At 46.8% G+C, this 19,082-nt stretch overlaps 1 protein-coding gene across 3 annotated transcripts in view; it reads right to left on the minus strand.

Moving 5' to 3' along the window:
- Nucleotides 1-19,082, minus strand: part of STARD8 (StAR related lipid transfer domain containing 8) — a 142,132-nt gene that overhangs the window by 61,547 nt on the left and 61,503 nt on the right. The window contains exon 1 of one of the 3 annotated variants that reach the window (XM_073360989.1): nucleotides 18,757-18,777. The exons of the other annotated variants lie outside the window; for them this stretch is intronic. The gene's annotated coding sequence lies outside the window, so the exon portion shown is untranslated. Of the gene's footprint in view, nucleotides 1-18,756; nucleotides 18,778-19,082 lie in introns of those variants that run through there. 3 annotated transcript variants of the gene reach the window in all.

Here is a 19,082-nt window from a genome sequence, read left to right on the forward strand (position 1 = left end):
TCATTGCCACTAGATGGGACACAGCACCACACACAGGAGGTGTGTGGGTTACATAATGACAATAGCTTTATTAACCACTAAGCAGATGGTCTTTTAAATGCAAGCATTTGCACCTGAGAAATCCACTGGGAGGAGGTCATCAGCACAGAAAAAGAACTATAGATAAGCAAATAATAATTCACAATGAATTAACTTGACAACTGAATTCAGCCTCTCCTTTGGCTAGCAGCTATGCCAGGAGCAGATCACAATTTTCTCAGATATATCCTGTGACAAAGATCCTCCTCTACCTTGGTGGGTCTTGTGCTTATTGGTGGATTTGCTCACCTCGGAGCTTCATGGCAGCCCTCAGTTTGGCCGTTTTCATGAACCCACAGTCCAAGCCAACACCTCCTGTGTCTGACCAGGAGTTGGGAGGTTTCGGGGGAACCCAGGCCCACCCTCTACTCCGGGTTCCAGCCCAGGGCCCTGTGGAATGCAACTGTTTAGAGTGCCTCCTGGAACAGCTGTGCAACAGCTACAACTCCTGGGCTACTTCCCCATGGCCTCATCCCAACACCTTCTTTATCCTCATCATAGGACCTTCCTCCTGGTGTCTGATAATGCTTGTACTCCTCAGTCCTCCAACAGTATGCGTTCTCACTCTCAGCTCCTAGTGCCTCTGGCTCCCAGCTCCTCACACACGCACCACAACTGAAGTGAGCTCCTTTTTAAACCCAGGTGCCCTGATTAGCCTGCCTTAATTGATTCTAGCAGCTTCCTGATTGGCTGCAGGTGTTCTAATCAGCCTGTCTGTCTTAATTATTTACAGAAGGTTCCTGATTGTTCTGGAACCTTCCCTGTTACCTCACCCAGGGAAAAGGGACCTACTTAACCTGGGGCTAATATATCTGCCTTCTATCACTCTCCTGTAGCCATCTGGCCCGACCCTGTCACAATCTGTTATTCAAATGTATTGCAGGAAAATCTTTTCATATTTTTTTGCTCTACAGATTGATTGTAAATATTCCAAACCTGAACTGTGCTGCTTAGCTGTGACTGCTCAGATTAAGTCACATGGTATTTTCCTGCTTCCTGACTGGATAAGTGCACAATACTTCTGCTATAAATCCCTGTATATGGAAACTTAAAATTTGGTGTTCAAGAACAGTAGCATAAATTTCACAAACATTTTAGCCAGTGAAACCTGATTGATGCAGAAAGTGAAGGGAGAAAGGGGGGGGCATGAACATGGCCAACACAAAGTCACTTTGAAATTAAAACATGGAAAGTTTATTGGTTCATTATTTGCCATGCTCTAAAAGAAATCTGTTTGATGAGGAATATGCATTTAATTAGCATTGTGCAACAATGCACCTGGCAACTCATTTCTTCTTCCCCTCCATTTTTACGATAAGTAATTTCATTCCCTTGCTCCACACCCTTCCAGGCAATCTGGCCTCCCTGTTTAAGGACACAGAAGGATGATCAGCTACTTGGATACCGACTTCCCCATGCAGGTTTTCCATATGCAGGAGAATATTCCAGCTGAACCAAGAAGGCCTTCCACTGACTGTCAAGAAAAATACTAATCCTCACTAGACCAAGCAGAACTTCTCCAGGAAAACTCAGGAAAAGTCCCTCTAATTGGAGTGACCTCTCTTCTAGGAACAATCACCCTTTGATAAGCAATAGCTCTCTCTCTCTCTCTCTCTCACACACACACACCTTGGATATCCTCTCCTCTTTCCTAGAAGTTCTACTCCCTGTACAGCATGAAGAAATGGATCTTGTTCTAACATCTCTTCTGAAGCACAATGAGAAGTAGCTATGATGAGCAAGAGGTGTGCATGTGTGTTTGACATGGAGAAGGGTGCAGAACTAGAGATGTGCAAAACTCCCCGTTTTAATTTGTGAACTTTCAGTAAAAGACTAGTTTATTTCACATATGCACTGGTGCTGTAGCTGTGTTGGCCTGAAGAAGAGCTCTGTATAGCTGGAAAACTTGTCTCTCTCACCAACAGAAGTTGTCCAATAAAAAACATTAGCTCACCCACCCTGTCTCTCTAGTTTATTTCAGGCCACTTGATGGGCCCCAAAATTCGCTTTCTTTTAAATTTTTATGAAATGGCAGTTTTCAGATAGTAATGGGTCAAACTTCAAAATATCAATGCAAACAAATTTTTAATTTAATGAAATTCCACATTTAAAGATCTTTTATCAAAAAGAGGAGCATTTCTGAGGGAAAATGGCCCTAACTTTGACACAAAACTGAGATGGGAAAAACTGCAAAATTCCACCAAATGAAATTCTGAAGTTTTGTGTGTCATTGTGAATAGTTTGCAGAAGTATCCCAACCCATTAAGAGAAACATCTGTGGTTGCAACTAACTGAAATGCCCCTGCTTGAAGTCTAATAACAAAACAATTGCTCAGTGACAGAATCTAGGAAAGTGGTTCCCAGACACTATGCAGCCCTGATACCTTCAAAACTCTTCTTTCCCATGATGTGCTGAGACTACTGCCTACGAAGCTGACCAATATTGTCTCATTGTTTCTTTATACTCCTCCATCTGTCAGTATCCATCTGACATCTTTTTACTGTGTGTCTGTTCATCACCTAGCACAATGGGGTGATGGTCCATGAATGAGGCTCCAAGGTGCTATCCTAATACAAATAATACAGGCTTCTGTGATTGGTGTCCTTGTTCCTTCTGTCCCTATGACACACTTACCTGAATAGCAAGTCTCTGTGCTGGGCCCTAATGCCTGCCTTCCACTCAAATGCATGTGGTCTCAACTGCAATGCAATATGTGCAAGACTAGTATTTGGAGCACTGTGGGTTAGAGTGCACACAATTTGGGGGGAGGCAGCTGACACCAGCTGTTACAGACAAGGTCTTATCTGATGAACTGGTAGAAATGCTGGAAAAGGTTGACAGCCACTGATCTAAGAAACAGTCAAACAGTAGTTAGCAGCCTACTGGCCCACAATAAACCACACCAGCCTTTTAAATCCACACAGTGGGAGCATCTCCACTGAGTCTCTAAAATGTTTTCAAAAGACACCTAGAAAATATCACATTCCCATTTCACCGCTCATTTCTGGTGGTATTTTCATGGCGCTGGACCCCAGAGTTCAGCTGTGCTGCCACCAGCCCGACAAGACACAGGGCTGGGAGCCAAAACAAAACAATGAAAGCTATTGACAGGGCAGGAAACAGCATCTGCTGGATGAAACGCTATCTTCAGACAAGACGTGTTTGGATAACTCCAGTTTCATAACTTGCCTCTTCCGAGGTTAGGAAATCACAGTAATGCAAAGAAAACAAAATGGGGAGAACAGCACTGGCAAGCGGGAGAAGCACCTGAGAGAGAGAAAGACTCAGAGACTGCCCTTCCCTGTTGACCCGCATGAGCTACTCTCACAGTCACCCATGGACTTCAGTGGGGCTGTGTGAGAGTAAGGGCGTCACTGAGCATTAAGAGTGAATTAGTTAGGTCTCCACCATACTTGTGAAGCAGATTTGTTGGTCTCTCTGTGGCCTCACTCATTACACTGTATGCGGCCCTTAAAAAATGGGTAGTTTCGCAGCAACAGCTATTGACTTGGGATCAAAGTGGAGCTCAGTGATGATGATTATTGCTCAGACATACAGGATGGAATTGCCTCTCTCATTTCCGGCCAGAATGCCCTTCATCACCTCAGATGTGCTGGGTAGGAACTTTGGGGGAAAGGAGGGCAGGTCAGGTTCTGCCGGCATGGATCACTGGTTAGGGTGAAGGAAGCTTACACAGCTACTCTTTGTTATTTCAAGAGTCCTTGGACCTTCTGTTCTCTGAATTTATACATAAAATGGGATGATCCTCATCTAAAAGCCCTTATAGATACTAAGGAAAACCTGTAGGAAAATCGAAGTAGGTTACTAGATAGATAGATAGATGCTAATGGGGGTGGGGGGAGAGAGAGACAACTGCTTGCACAGTGCACAACCAAGCCAGAGAGACAGCTGCTTTCTATCATCTTAGGCCTAGTGGGAGCATGACATGAACTCCCATCACTGCATCAGCATGAAGTACAAGAGTTTATTTTAACCTTATATTATTCCAAATCAATTAGTATTGATCAAACTGTGACCGACAGAGAGAGAGAGTGTGTGTGTGTGTGTGTGTGTGTGTGTGTAAAAGAGTGAGTGTGAGTGTGTGACACACACACAAACACACACCTTGACAGGATTATAAAAAAACCAGACCATTGTGATCATCTAGCCTAACCTAAAATGTACTTTGCTTTTTAAGCTGGATTACTTATGTTTTTCTACAAAAAATAAAACGCACCTATACTCTTTTACTGGGGAGCGGAGGGAGTAATCAATGCTATCTATCTGTCTATAATTCTCTAGCACTCCAACAATAAACGAGTGTGCGCTGCCAGTTGCTTGTGAGCAATCTACAAGAAATCAATGCGTGCATGGAACTAGTGACCCTACAACAAACCAGTGCCCACAGCACAGAACTCATGAGCAACTCTACAGTAACAAATCCATGTGCCATACAATACCAGCAATGACATGTAGGAAAAATGTGTGCATGCACAACAGAGAAGACACATTCCATTTAAAATGTCAAAGGAGACAGAGAGAAAAATATTAAGATGTCATAAATTGCTGATGGATTTTTGTTCCTATTTTTAAACACTGAGGGTTTACATGTAATCAGTGTTGTAGTTGTTTTCACAGTCTCTTTCACTGTGTGTTTGGTCTGATCCATCTGTGCAAATGTGTATTTTGGATCTGTAACACTCTGGCGTGAACTATTGTTCATGCAAATCCACAACAGACTTCAGAATGGCTGGAATAAAGGACTGGGAGATCCTGCACCTGGCTGCCTCCCTTCCAAGGGGTCCCACTCAGACCAGGGAATTAGTTTCCAAATTATTGCTGCTTCTGCCACTGATTTTGACAATTTAGGAAAAGGGGCCAAAGATTAGATTCTTCCACTCCTGCCTCTTGACCCCTTTGCATCAGCCCCTCCTCTCACCCCACTCACCAATCCAAATATAAACTCGCTTTCAGGAAATGCCTTTAAAGAAAGCGGCACCTCCCTGGATCCTGAAGAATGCCCAGAAAATAAACTGTCTCAGGACATGAAGGAAACGGCTTTTTTCAATCACACTGCACAATGGACTTAACCCCTTCTGTCCCAGCTGCCAGCACTCAGCGCCTCCTGCACGCAGGGGGGGCCTAAAAACATCCCAGTTAAGTGAGGAAGGAAAATCCAAGGTGACCACCTTTCCCGCCCCCAACAGCTCAAGGTAAAATTCCAAATTATCTCTACTGGAGGCAGGTTGTGAGGGGCAGGGAGACAGTCCCAAACCCAAATCCCCGATCTGAACCCTCCTGACTGTCAGGAACACTCAGATCCTCACACCAGCATCATGGTCCAGGCACAGCTCTAATTTTAGATGTATCTAGCCTCCAGTGCCAGAGCACCTGGGCACTGTCCGACCACACACAGACACATTCACAGCCTTGGACAGAACATCTCCAGAGGGCACAGATGGGAACTCAGGGTTGCATCTGTGTTTCCCTTTTTTCCTCCCGGGAAGCAGTTGTGTTTAAATGGACTGCCCTGAAACACATATCTCCCCCATTCAGGAACTGTTCCTGTTTGCAGAGACAGCTGCATGAAAACGGAATCTGGGTCCAGCTGCTGGTGCCCATTCCCCTGTTGAAGGCAGACCTTTCCTGCGAGCGGCAGTCCACAGCAAACCATTGTGATGTCCCAGAGGATTCAGGATCTGGCACCTAACGAGAACTTTACATTTCCAAAGTGCTTTATGGACCTTAACTAATCCTTACAGCCCCAGACCCCCGTGTGAGCTGAATCAGTTCCATCCCCATTTTACAAACAGAGATGTTATTTCAGACATGTTCAGATACTAAGGTGATGGGCTGCAGCATAAAACCCTAAGATAGAAACAGAGGACCAGAGAGGTGAAGCGACTTGGCCAAGCTCCGCAGCAAATTGGTGGTAATGCCAGGATCAGAACTCAGCAGCTCCCAGCACCTGTTTGCTCCAAGCTGTTTCATTTACTCCAGCTGGGTTGGGGAATAAGCAGCAGATGGAGTCCTAGGAAACACAGATCCTCTTTTCACGCCAGCATCCTCACTTTAAAAAAATGGAAGAAGAAAGAAAAGGTAAAAGAAATCCTGGAAATCCAGGCTACAGAGAGGAAACTGTCTCTAAATAGAGCTCATCCAAGGTTTTGCAGGAGGTTCTAAAGAAAGCAGCTCAGCATGAGGAAAGGTCAACTCCCCTTCCTGGCTACCACCCACTGAGGGGAAGGGGAGGTAACCCTCTCTAAGCCAGGAGGCCCCTTACATGAAGCCTTTTGAATGTCAGCTTTTAACCCTTGGGGACATATAGATAGGAGGCAAGTTCACTCTGACGGCAGCTCACTAATATCGGTGGTTTGGTTAGAACTATGGCTATTGTGCACTCCCACCCCCGAAGCAACAGCAGTAAGTTATCAGGCACAAAAGGGCAGGTAATGTAATAGTTACTCAGTAACGATATTTAACATTTCCATGGTGCTTGTCATTCATCAGTGTCAAAGTGCTTTACAAAGGTGGGAAAGTATTCGTTATCTTCATTTTACAGATGGGGAAACTGAGTCAAGACTTGCCTAAGGCCACAGAGCAGGCCAGTGGCAGAGACAGGGTCTCCGTACTCCCAAATCTACAGTTCTGTTCACTAGACTGCACTGCCTTCCTAAATGTGCCCCATTAAAATGTACACTAGGCTCTCTGGTTAAATTTCAAATGCACAAGGCGGTCCCATACGATTCAGCTTGTGCTGTAAAGTGCCCAGTACGGTTTTTGTGTCCATTACCAGCAGGGACTGGGAAGGTTGCACAGCAGAGGAGCATAGAGCCACAAGGGGGGCGGGGGAAAAATTGTATTGCCTCACCATCTGCTCTTAAAGCAATCGTATGGGCTCCAAAAGAAACAATATCTGGCCGTTCTGAGCCAGGAGGAGGATGTAGAGGCTTAGAGAGAGATAATCCCCTTCTCCAAACAAGAAAGGACAAAACTTCTGTTCCATTTTACACCATTCACATTTTCCATCCAGGTACTTAGGTTATATGGCCCTCAACACTGTAGTAAAAGAGCCTGCATAGTATCTGCATATTATTTCGGATGGTAACAGCAAAGGTCTTGGAGAATATTGTAGGAGCAGGATGGTCTAGTAATTCAAGCATCCACCTGAGACTCAGAAGACCTGGATTCTATTCCCGGCTTTGACACAAACAAACTGTGCGACCCACAGCATGTTACACAAGTTGTGTGCCTCAGTTCCCCTATCTATAAAATAGCAATATTACTTCTCTACCTCACAAGGGTGTTATGAATTTAACCCATTAATTAATATTTCTCAATGCTAATGTATTCCAGTGGAAGGTGTTAGAGAAGAGCGATGTGCTGTAATTAAACAGCAGATCCAGGAATTTAGGGTATATCTTTTTTCTAGCTAAACGTGCATAGTTTAATAGCTGGGCTTCCCTGGCAGTTGAGATCCCTGAGCTGGGACACTAATGGTGACAATTCTGTGGCGGAAGAGAAAACAAAAAGATGCACATTCTCCAATAAAGTTACTGCCTGATGACAGCAGCAGAAGACTGTCAGGACTCACTTGAGCTAGAGTTTGCAGTGTTTACAATGTAGTTGTGCAAATACCACAACAGAGGCCTGGTCAGCTGGAAATAATTATTCACAACTGAATTGCAAGAAAAGCCTCAAAAAGAGAAGAGTAGCAAGGTGTGTGCAGTCCACAACAACCGATTCTGACAAGTAAGATCTGTTAACATGTAATTGCACTTCAATCTGACCAAGGGCTTGTAGAAATGCCTCAGTTAACAACATCTCAAGGGAGAGAAAACCCCAGAGATCTGAGGCTGCTTTAGTTGCGTCAGAAACCGCAGACCAAAGTTCTCCAAATTCTCCTAATGCCCAACTCAGCCCTCGGACCTTCTGCATACACCGAACACAGCAATCTGATAAATACTTACTTCTCACAGACCCTGAGAGACCAAGTTCAGACATACCTGAAAATCCTATCCATCAGGGTGATGGAGGGCACGGGAACGTCAGGGAAATGGGATATCTTCCATTGTTGTTTGCAGTGTTGCTGTAGCCATGTTGGTCCAGGGGTTAATCAGAGGGACAGGGTGGGTGAGGTAATATCTTTTATTGGACCAACTTCTGTTGGTGAACAAGAAGACAAACTTTCGAGATTACACAGAACTCTTCTTCAGGCCTGGGAAAAGTGGGTTCTATTCTTGACTCAGTGTGACCTTAGGAGAGTTAGTTAAAACATTTGGGCCTCAATTTAATCTTCTGCATATTGGGTGTAATAATATCAGCTACCTCACTGCTGTGGCGTGACAGAATTCATGAGTGTTTGTAAAGGACTGAGATTCTGGGATGGAAAGCATGACAGATGTACAGTTCTTTCTCTCTAGGCACTGATACGGCAGTCATTACCATGGTACACCAGTATACAAGATGGGCATCCACTCCAATATATATAGAAACTGGTAACTGGGTTCAACTATCCAAAGACAGTGTCTGCTCCAAACTGGCAATGAAAGTTCAGTGACATGTGCAACTGACGAAAGACACAATCATGTAAAAACTTATAAGCAAAGCTCACTTCATTAGGAAGTTGTAAGCCAATATTTTGTTGCACACAGCTTCCAAGAGATGAACACAAACAATGCAGAATGAAACAAAAGGAGAGCACAATAAAAATGCTGTGAGAGGACCCACTGGACTGACTGCGGCCCATATCTCTGAATTGGAAGTGCATTCCTATAAACAGACAGAGGAATGCTTTTTGGGATAGGGAGGTCAGGAGGAGGAGCAGATTAATTAAAGCAATTCCAGCACCCAAAGAGTTAAGGACAATCGACCCACATTCCCATATGGACCGACGCAGCCCCCCCTCTTTTTTTAAGCCCCCCCCTTTTTTTTTTAAATTGGGTAGGAAATCTGCTCCTTCCCAAGCATTCCTCAGCTCCTGACGCTGCTAAAATTCAATTCCTCCCTTTCATTTCTGCAGACTTTGCATTTGCTTAGCCCTGGTCTACACTACAAACTTACGTTGGTATAACTACGTCGCTGAGCGTAGTTACTCTGACCGAATCGCCTTTGTGGACAGGAGGGCTTCGGCAATGGACATAGCTACCGCCTCTCGGAGAGGTGGATTACCTACGCTGACAGGACAAGCTCTTCCACGGGTGCAGATAGCACCTTCACTAAGACCTGGTCTACACTGTGGGGGGGTGGAAGAGGGGTGTCGATCTAAGTTACGCAACTTCAGCTACGTGAATAGCGTAGCTGAAGTCGATGTACTTAGATCTACTTACCACGGTGTCTTCACTGCAGTAGGTCAACTGCTGACGCTCCCCCGTCAACTCCGCCTCCGCCTCTCGCTCCAGTGGAGTACTGGAGTCGACAGGAGAGCGCTCGGCGGTCAATTTATCGCGTCTTCCCTAGACACAATAACAATCGACCCCTGCTGGATCGATCGCTCCGGAGGAAGCTAAGTGCCCCAGTGGCGCAGCTGCCCCGGTGCGGCGCTGGAAGTGTATATAAGCCCTTAGCCACTGTAGGATCTCGCTGTAGTGTTTTGTTAGACATTATGACTAGGCATCTTGCAGGGTTTCCTGTACGTTTTAAATATCACTTTGCAGAGGTGGCTGTTTTCAGCTCCCCCCTTCTCCTCTCTCCTCTAGTTGAGAGAGGCAGTAAAATAAAAACCTCAGGACTTCATTCCATGTGAAGTACCCCAGACCCACCCACGTAGCTCAAGGCACTGGGATTAGGCTACAGAGAGCCTTTAATCTCTAGGCCACAGAGTTCACATCCAGTTTGGGTCAGTAGGAATGATGCTTATATGATGTCTGCTCTATGTGCTGAGAGATGAGAACTGGTGGTTCTCAATCCAGTTGCTAACAGACAATTGCCCATGTGAGAAAAAGACACCACTGACACCGTGCTCAGGCCTGGAAAGCCAGGCAGGAATGGCTCTGACAGGCAGATCTGAGGGAGGCTGCTCCAAAATGAGGCGGCAGTCTGATGAACAGCATGGAGTTGAAAGCAGGAGATGGGGACAAAGGGAACATTAAGGAGACTCTTAAAGACAAACTTTGAGGGGAGGGTTATTATTTACCTAGGAAAATTAAACGCAGATGCAGGATCTCATTACCCAGAGGTTCTGCTTTAACCCAATTACACAGATGAAGTAAGACAGGCACCAAGAGGGTCAAGTGAACTTTGAGTCACCAACCACAATGCATCAGTGTCTAGGTCTGGCCTTGTGACCCTCCCACTCCTCTCCAGTGTTTTGCCTTCCAAGGGAAGGTTAAATGAGTCATTCCGCCCCACACCGTCATTGAGGTCACTGAGGGTGCAACACAGGGAAAGAATGAACCCCAGCTGCTTTCTTCACACCTGGCTTCCAAACAATCCAAGAACTGCCACCTCTCAGCACACACAGTTCCATTACATAGAGGTACCACCAGTGATGAGCTGCCAAAATCTTAACAACGGGTTCCCTCCTCACCCCGTAAGTGGGTTGTTACCCACCCCCTCCCCCCGGGACTCCTGCCCCATTCAACCCCCCACATTCTTTGATGTCCCCCCCCAGGACCCCTGCCTCATCCACCCCCCTCCCCTGTCCCCTGACTGCCCCCAGAACCGGGCAGAAGGGTCTCGTGGGCCACTGTAGTGGGTGCCCACCCCACCCCTAAGAGCCAGAGGCACCTGCCGGGGAGCAAGGTGGGGAGTCCCAGAGGTCCTTACCTGGGTCAGCTCCCAGGAAGCATCCGGCAGGTCCCTCTGGCTCCTAGGGGCAGGGGAGCATAGCTGGGGGGGAGCAGGGGGAGCAGCCGCTCCCCCACTGATCACATCAAAAGTGGCACCTTAGGCACCGACTCCCTGGGTGCTCCGGGGATGGAGCACCCACAGGGAAAATTTGGTGGGTGCAGAGCACCCACCGGCAGCTCCCGGCCCCAGCAAACCTCACCTCCACTCCGCCTCATCCCCTGAACGCACCACCCCTCTCTGCTTCTCCGCGCCCCCACCCCTGGCTTCCCGCGAATCAGCTGTTCGGTGGGAAGCCTGGGAGGGCTGAGAAGCAGGCCGCGGCTTCCCGCTCAGGCTGAGGGTGGCGGAGGTGAGCTGGGATGGGGAGCGGTTCCCCTGCTTGCCCCCCCCCGGGTTACCTGCTGTGGCATGGGCGGCCCTCCTCGCGCCCCCCTGCCCCAGCTCACCTCCGCTCCACCTACCTGGGCCTGAGCGGGAAGCCGCGGCCTGCTTCTCAGCCTGCCCCAGCTTCCTGCATGAACAGCTGATTCGTGGAACGCGGGGCGGGAGGGGGGGCGTAGAAGCAGAGCGGGGAGGTGCATTCAGGGGAGGAGGCGGAACGGAGTTGAGCTGGGGCCGGGGGTGGGGCGGGGAGCTGCCGGTGGGTGCTCTGCCTAAGGTGCCACTTTTGGCCAGTTAAATTTAGAAGCCCTTTTAGAACCGGTTGTCCCTCATGGAACAACCGGTTCTAAAAAGGCTTCTAAATTTAACAACCGGTTCTAGCAAACCAGTGCAAACCCGGCTCCAGCTCATCACTGGGTACCACACAGCACAGAGGCACTGGCCCACTTAGGTGGAGGTATCTCCACACATTAGCCCTACAGAGCATTTTATCTTCTTGCTCCACCTAGACTGACCGAGTCCCCCTCCCAAAACTCTTTCTAAACAAAAACACTGAAACAAAGCCTCATTTTCTTCAGTACGTTTTTTCCTTCAACATTCTCTCTCTCTGCACGCCCCACACACTCCGTCCCTCCTGCCTGATCAAACCGGTGTCTCAGGAATGATTCTCCAGGTGAGACACTAAGACGTTATCAGGAGTTATTTCCTGCAATGGCCTCTTCCTAAGGGAAGCTCAATGCTTCCTGTGCCCTCAAACGTCAATGACACAATCTTGTCATTATCTGAGATGAGACCCTGATCCTTACAGGAAAGCTGCTCTCCTGTGGGTGAAAGAGAATTACTTATACTCCTTCTGCTCCATCCTTTCACAATCCCCAGGCTGCAACAGACACATGCAGCTCTGGGACATCACCCCCCAGCTTTGCAAATCTATTGCTTTGAAGTTGGTGTTGCTTTCCATAAAAATGAGCAATGACATTCACCCCAAAGCGAAAAGGAGAGAAGGAGCAATACTTTGTTGCTGTTCTGAGAAGAAGCGAGGAGGGAATCTGACCACTTTGAACTGCACATGAGAAAAAGAAACACATTCAAAAGCTGTAGTGTGATCATTTCACCCTCAATCAGAATCAATGAATTCCTGCAAATTTTATGCGAAAAATTCTATATTTGCATGCAAAATATATGCAATTTCATTGATCTGCAGATCTGTAGAATCCCCCCCACACACACACTCCAGAGGTGTATGTGCATACACTATTCCCATTAGCATATCAGGAAGTAATTCACAGACACTGGGGGCTAAACATACTATTGAGAGAATATGCATTTTCCTTTAAACACTGCTTAAAGCTTCCATCCTAGAAGCCATGAATGCATTTATCAGTGACTGCTCCAGAGGGATGCAGTAAGACTATGGCTAAAGAAGACAGAGAAAGCTGTTTCCTAATCCTGCACACATTTTGCAGTCAAATGCTTTTCACTTGTTGAGATAAATGGCAGGAAATCCCCAGACCCACCCTTCACTCAGCAGATCTATTGGTACAGCATCCTGGAAGAAGCTGCTCAGTTTCTGGTCCCAATTAAGCAGAGTATGGCTCGCATCCTGTATAGGGTCCTTGGAAAAGATGTCCAGATGTTCAAAATCCTTCAGACAGCTCCAGCAGCGGCAGCTGTAGGCGCCCACTGAAACGTAACATTCATGTACACTGTTTAGGAATTGAGTGCCTGGCCGTTGTGACTTCCTCCCCTTTATTCACCACCTCAGGACATCCCATTTAACTAGATCACCCCACTTTGAAGCTGAGGACACAAAATGGGAAGGAATGGAGGGAAATGCCCAGAAAACTGCCCCTCCTTTCAATATTTTGCAGGAACAAGCCTGGAAGAGCAAACTTTATGCTTCTGGCTTCCTAGGTGTGTGTTCTCAAAGAGTCATCCCCAGTTCCACAGAGGGTCAACATCCTAGGAGAAATGGCATTTGTTTTGTCAGAGTTCATGGAAACCAGATAGCACTCTAGACCAAGCAAAGCACAGGCAGAGGTTGAGCAAGTGCTCCCCATGCAACTCTGCCAATGCACCTCAGTCCTGACCTGCAGCTGGCCCCCTCCCCCCACCACACACACGTGTGCTTCAATACTTCCCTGCACCCTTCCCCTGCAGTGCCAGAATTGGACGACCTTGCACAGCCCTGCCAAAGATCCCTTTCAGCCCTGCTATTACAGACACCGGCCCTAGACTGGTCTAGCACCGCACCTCCAGCCTGACCTGCAGCATTCCCTGAGGTTCAGTTCCCACCTCCTACACACAGCTCAGCCAATGTGCCGTAACCACCTGATCTTTCATTCCTGAACTGCCCTTGAATTGGCACTGGCAAACGTATGCTGGTTTTGTGACATGGACAAAGAGTTCTCAGATCCATGATAAAACCCAGGAAAAGCAAGGGAACAGGGTCCCTAAACATGGGTGATTTTATTAATAGGTAAGAACCTTAAACTGGCATCAAGCCTAGGAGCGGCGCGGTGTGAAGCCACCTGGCCCTTTGGAACCTTATCTGCCAGATTATGAAAGGTCACACAAACTGTTTTGTTCAACAAGGCTCTTTCCAGATCTGTCCGTTAATATTTCCCTCCACTTATTCAGCTTGTTACCGGCACCGGATGGCAAGCACCCTTTTCTGATAAGGAATCTTTAAAATGGCTAGTTAAACAGGGCCGTTGCTGTACGTTCGATAAATGTTCATGGCACACGCTGCAAGGGTAATGTGTCACTTATTAACTGGCAGCTGGGCAGCATTCACCTTGCGATGGGAAGAGGGGCAGAATCAGAGGCGAAGAGACACATGCCTGAGATATGTGCAGAAACCAGTAAAGAACACAATGTTTAGAACCCTCTGGGGACTGAGCCAGAGTCTGGTTACTCTGGTGCAAGTTCAGAGGCCCTCCACTGACTCGCATGGATTGGCTGTGGGGTTACATCAGAGCAGACATGATTAGAAAAATCATCACCCTCAGAAAAACAAATGAGTGGATCCAAACTGTATGTCAATGAAGTTACTGTCTTTGCCGTTTTGCTGGCAAGCCAAGAGTAGACGGAGCAGGAATATGGGGGGGAACGGGGAAAATGAGAATGAACAGGAGGAGGGTGGAAGCCCAAGTAGGAGCTCTGGCTTTCTACCTGCAGACCAGCACATAGCAGCACCTGTGTCACCGTGACATTGACATTGCAACTCAAGGATTCTACATCACTAATGTGTCCTGCTGGAAACCTAGGACACTTTAAACTATCCACAAGCTACTCTTACAGGATGCAAAAGACTGTGGAAATGGAGACCTGCACAGGAAAGCAGGCAACTAGCTTGGTAAGGCCTAAGTTTTAAAAAGGTGCATGAAAAAGTGTAAACACAAGTAAATGCCTGATTTACCTGCAGTAACTTCAGTCTTCCATGCAAGTCTGGGAGTTGTAGATTGTAAAATGCAAATGCAGTCCACCAATTTTCACATCCACAATTGTGGTAAATGAATACAAAATTAAGAACAAATGAGGCCCTGGCTCTGTATTTACTACCTCATACATATGACAGAGTTTCATGTTGAAAGTGCATAGAAAGAAAAAGACCCTGTCTCTTTAAATCTCTGCACCCAGCTCCTACAGCCTAGAAAAGTTAATATAATTATCTGGAGGTGACTTTCAGAGAGACTCAGCACAAGGAGGGTTATTGTGACTCAATCATTAACTGAGTCTGGGGACCCTGGCTTTATCGGAATGTGGCCTCACTCTGCTGCCAACATTTGTCACCAGAGACTGTGCTGGAGCTGGACACAAAGGTTAATTAATGCCTTCGCAGCTCTAGCATTAACCCCCGGCCATTAGACCTCTGGAAAGGCTCCTTCGACACTCCAGCATGCCTCTTGCATCGCTGCTAAATCCAAATCGATTTGCCGTTTCTGGTCACTTGGAGCTGCGGGGGGCCGTGCCTCCGAACAGTCAACATAAACAAAATGTCTCACGGCCCGCCTTTGGACTATCCTGATGGGCTGAGGGCTGAAGGTTGCCGACCCCTGTGCTAGCGAGTTAGCCAAGCTCAAGTGAGTGCAGCCACACTGTGAAATAACTCTCAAACAGCTGTGTCCTCACTGCCACTGCACTCACTTGTGTGTGGCACCAAGACTTCTGAGCGCATGTGCCATGGTTCTTGGCGCTGCACTAATCTGAGCTCTGCTTTCACACCTGGAGGGTGGCATGTTTCACCCATGATCCTGCAGGCAAGAGAGGTAGACCCCTGGGCCTTTATTTATCAACTCAGGGGGGCTGAAGACAGAACTCCTCTGCTGCCAAATGAATTAATGAAGACAGTGGGACACAATCCCTGGAGTAAAAAAAAAACAAAACATGCTCCCATACACAGAAGGCACCTATAAACTCCTGGAAACATCAGTGGAGCACCATCCAGACACAGTAACAGACCTCGGTATTGATGAAGTGTGGGAGGTAATATATTTTGTTGGTCCATTAAAAGACATTACCTCACCCACCTTGTCTAATATCTTGGGAGTACCACAGCTACAACTACACTGCATACTTGGTATTGATGGCATTTACTGCCTTAGCAATGCCACGGTCAACAGCCACTGCCTACCTTCAGATAGATAAGTTATCCCAACATCCATCCATCCATAGAAACTGCACGTGCAATTATTCCACTCTCTGTCTACTAGCAAGCTCCACCAGGCTCTTTTGGAAATAAATGGCTTATGTGGAGAGGGGGGAATCAGTCTCCTCCCTGTCTGGGCAAGGGGTAGTTTATTGCTCCCCACAGGATAGATAACAAATGGCTTTCAGCAAAGTTTCTGCTTTTTACCTACTTTCCCATCTGGATTCACTAAGGCCTTGTCTACACTACACAGTTTTGTTGACAAAACAGTCGAGGTGTACCCACTGAAATGCTCTTCCTGCTGATGTAATTCTCATGCTATGCCAACATAATAAACCCACCTCAACGAGAGGAGCAGGGCTTACGTCTGTGTAGTTAGCGTGACGCAGTGTCTACACTGCATTCCTTACATCGGTTGTTGGCAGTCATTCTTGTCGATTTCCAGGCTCTGCTGTAGCTGTGACATTAACAAGAGAGCCAGCTCCCTGGCTGCTGCCCGTTCTCCGCTCCAAGCCAGGCTGCCATCAAGGCTCCCGGCTTAGGCTGCCGCCCTGGCTACATGCTCCGCACTGGGAGCCCTGCTGCCCCCCATGGTCCCGGCTCCCTGCTCGTCAGGAGCACGGCGGCCAACTGGACCCCCGATGTGGATCTCCCCACCACAGGTAAGAAGCTCCAGGCAGCTCCCCGTCCTGCTCATGGCTGAAAGCGTGGAGGCAAGAAGCCCAAAGGGACATCTGGGCTCCCAGTGGGGAGCTGCATGAAGCTGAGAGCCTTGGCTCTCAGTTTCCCACACTGCCCCTCTTCAGTTGGTGGAATGCTCCTGGTGAGGACACACACCACTGACAGAAAGGATTGTGTCCTATTTGAGTAGGGGTTGGACTAGATGACCTCCTGAGGTCCCTTCCAACCCTGATATTCTATGATTCTATGAGGGAGGGTGGTGTGGACATCAGCCACCGCAGTAATTAATGCAGTGTCTGTAAGTTGACCTATAGACATAGCCTTAGGTACAAAGAGGTCAAGTGACCTGCCCCCTAATATCTCCAGGCAATAGCTCAGTCCAGATTAGCCTCTTAGCCCTGTCCTTTCACCAGCAGGGCACACAGCAGACTCCGGGAGTGCTGCCATAATTCTTGGGCAAAAGGCACCCTGCCTTCACCCTTCCTTCAACATTTTCTCTTCTTAAAATCCATTTTCAGAATCTCAGCGTTGACTTTAAATGGTGCAACAATCAAAGGGAAACAGTGAAAGGATCTTAGCACCCTTTTCATTTAACCACAGTCACTTTTGTTCGTTTATAAAACTAAACCACATACAGATTCTGCCCTGTGCTCAGGTTTGGTTATTCAGGACAAAGTGGAGAGAGAATAGTTAATAAAATCATATGCAGTAGGCATTTTAAATTTATATTAAAAGAGTTTATTCAAGGAAGTGAAGGCACATTAAATATATATGTAGTTTATCTGTGTTTTTTATCTGCTTTGTATTTGTATCTGACTTCTATCTCATTACAAAAAACAACAAGTTCACTTAGGTATAAGGGTCTAATCCAACTCCTGCTGAAGTCAATGGAAAGACTTCCATGGATTTCAACTAGAATTCAGTTGGGCCCATATTCTTTATATACCCCACCTTAAACCGGGGCAGTCACTGCTGACATATGTGGGCACAGAGGAATGAAGACAATTTCTGTGTTTTTCAGCAATATTTCAATATAAATTAATCACACTTGAATTAAAATGTAACAATTTACACCTGAGTATAAGAACAGTATTTTAAAAGCCACTGTAGAAAAATACATTACAAAACCAAACATGATGAGGAACATTAGCATGGGATGGAATTGGGACATTCCAAGAAGCGTATGCATTAATCAGCCCTGGAAACCCCACCACAGAAACCTCCTTTGTAAAGTGCTTTGAGAGCTAAGTTTATCATCATTACATTACAGACTACAACAGAATGGTGACACAGAGATCACACAGAGATCAGCCTCTACCCAGCACACAGTGGTCTCCAACAAAGGATTTAAAAGTATGCAGGTTTGGAAGTCAGGATGTGGAGCTTAGGTTTTTTGCTCCTTCGCTTCAGTCTAAGGGCCTGATCCAAAGCCCAGTGAAGGCAATGGAATCTTTCCATTAACTTCACTGGACTTTAGATCAGAGCCTAAATCTGTGCGTTTTCAGTCACCAATCGAACCCCAACCAAAATAGCTGTGCCGGTCCCAGCCAAAGGATGGGTGAGGCAGTACCCAGAGAAAAATCCATGTAGCCCCAATTAGACAACCAGCACATCCACTTCACGCTGGGATTTCTCATTTTAGGGATTGGTTTGCTGTGACTGAAAAGATCAACTGCATGACAAATCAAAAAGCCTTGCACACATGGAACCTGCAAACTCCAAGTTAAGCACACACCGTAGCGGTGAGAATGAAAATGTGCCCTCTAGTCCAACACACTTTGCCGTGACTCAGCCTGGGAAATCCAAAATTCAGTAACAGGTCGAGTATGGCAGGAAACCTCTGTAGCAGCTCAGAGATTCTCTTTCCTTCCCCTGTGCAACAACAACAGCCCAATACTAACACCGTCAATCAAGTTATTTGGACATGAATGTCCCTTAAATATCAGTTATGGAACAACAAATACTCAAGCTGACAGCCCCTCGCTATTCCTGGAGACAAATTCACTTGGCATTGTTCCGTGAAGAGCATTATCTGCTATTACATGTAACAGATGATTGACACATGCTGCCTTACAAAATAATTCACATCTCACACACAACACACAGAGGCATAGAGAGAGCAGAACCAAGACAAGGCACCAAGCAATTGCTGAAATCCATGTATTTGATTTACCTTGAGGTTGTGTCGTGTCTCCTTCAGCTCAAACACACTCCGTGGGGAACAGCTGCCTAATATCAGCTAACAGAAAAACTGACGAGCAAGCAACTCAATGGTGAGAATCCTTTAACTGTTCAATCACTTTCTTTATTGCAGTAGGAAGATGACAAAATGAAGTTGAATAAGTTATAGATTTAAACACACACACACACGCACGGATTTTTTTTGCTAGCTTAGGCGCTGCTGCTCCTTAGCTATTGTCAGTGTAAGTAAGTTTCACGCTCAGGTGGCCAGACCCTAGGTCCTTGAGCAGTGGCTGTGTCCGCCCTCCACTGCCGTGG

The sequence above is a fragment of the Lepidochelys kempii genome, chromosome 9, assembly GCF_965140265.1.
Source record: "Lepidochelys kempii isolate rLepKem1 chromosome 9, rLepKem1.hap2, whole genome shotgun sequence".
In the NCBI taxonomy this organism is placed as follows: Eukaryota; Metazoa; Chordata; order Testudines; family Cheloniidae; genus Lepidochelys; species Lepidochelys kempii.